Source organism: Anneissia japonica, unplaced genomic scaffold (genome assembly GCF_011630105.1).
Source record: "Anneissia japonica isolate Jap-2015-1 unplaced genomic scaffold, ASM1163010v1 scaffold287554_len10147_cov202, whole genome shotgun sequence".
NCBI lineage: Eukaryota > Metazoa > Echinodermata > Crinoidea > Comatulida > Comatulidae > Anneissia > Anneissia japonica.
Window position 1 is genome coordinate 1,248 of NW_022692733.1, and position 1,397 is coordinate 2,644.

General features: G+C 37.6%; 1 long non-coding RNA gene across 1 annotated transcript in view; it reads left to right on the plus strand.

The window, feature by feature from the left end:
- The first annotated feature begins 399 nt into the window (after window positions 1–399).
- Window positions 400–1,397, plus strand: part of LOC117100384 — a 1,480-nt gene continuing 482 nt past the window's right edge. The window contains exons 1-2 of the long non-coding RNA XR_004444120.1: window positions 400–516; window positions 1,234–1,369. This is a non-coding gene — a long non-coding RNA (uncharacterized LOC117100384). The remainder of the gene's footprint in view (window positions 517–1,233; window positions 1,370–1,397) is intronic.

Below are 1,397 nucleotides of genomic sequence, written 5' to 3' on the forward strand. Positions count from 1 at the left end.
ATTGGTCACTTCATCAAGTGACCAATCAGCTGATTTGAATTGTCACTTCATGTAGAGCCAACGGAAGCGGTAGTATTTTGAATTTTTATCTGGACGTGTCATGATGTTAGGCAGTTATAAACATACTCCTTGGAAGTATTTTAGCAGTACTCTATTGGTAAGAGTTGGTTTTGTTTTATTGTTTTATTATTTATGGGGGGGAGAGGGGGAGCGTGTCTGCCCCTAAACTTATCCCTCACATATTTACCTAACAACAATGCTTTATATGGTGACAGCAACATTTATCAACAGCCTAACCTCTTTACTGTGATAGCCCACCTAACAACCAATTAATGTTAGTGTCGAATTGCACAAATCTGATTGGTCACTTCATCAAGTGACCAATCAGCTGATTTGAATTGTCACTTCATGTAGAGCCAACGAAAGCGGTAGTATTTTGAATTTTTATCTGGACGTGTCATGATGTTAGGCAGTTATAAACATACTCCTTGGAAGTATTTTAGCAGTACTCTATTGGTAAGAGTTGGTTTTGTTTTATTGTTTTATTATTTAGTTAGTTTACCACTCTAGCAGACACGCTAGCCTCCTCCTAGGCCTAGTAGTAGTGGTAGATGAAGAGGCCTGGCATAGCCTAAGGCCTAGGCCTAGCTGTAACGGTAATACTAGCCTAGCCGCTGTACAGAGACAGACAGAACTGAGGTTCTCTCTAGGCCATTGAGGATATAGGGCTAGTCCTAGAACCTGTTGTTGGCCTAACCAGGCTGTAAGTTAATTCCCCTAATAGTCTAGCATGCCATAAGAAGAGTGGTAAAGTGCATTTGGGACGTGTCCTCACTAATGTCCATATTTAATAAAATAATGGGTTAGGGTTAACCGGGGAGGGGTAGGTGTAAAGAATTGTATCATTATTTGCAGAAAGTTAATGTATTAAATCTCTAGGCCTATACTAACATAAGTGGTGATTTTATTTCAGGATACTCAAGTCTCAGTTACTATTGTAATTAAGTGAAAACTCAATCCGGTCAACTCAATCTTGTAGTTGAAAGCATTAATGTTTGTATAAAGACGTATCTGTGAAGGAACAGAAAATTACCTGACATAGTGCTTTAATAAAATAATTGGTTTACGATTAACTTGGGGGGGGGGGGGTGTAAAGAATTGTATCATTATTTGGAGAAAGTTAATGTAATCAAAAGGCCTATACTAACAACATAAATGGTGACTTTATTTCAGGATTCTCAAGTCTCAGTATCTACTGTAAGTGAAAAATCAATCCAGTCAACTCAATCATTGTAGTAGGAAAGCATATTAATGTTTGTTTGAAGACGTATCTACGTGAAGGAACAGAAAATTACCTGACTTACTAAAGGTGAATATAATGTTTTGTTGACGTTTTA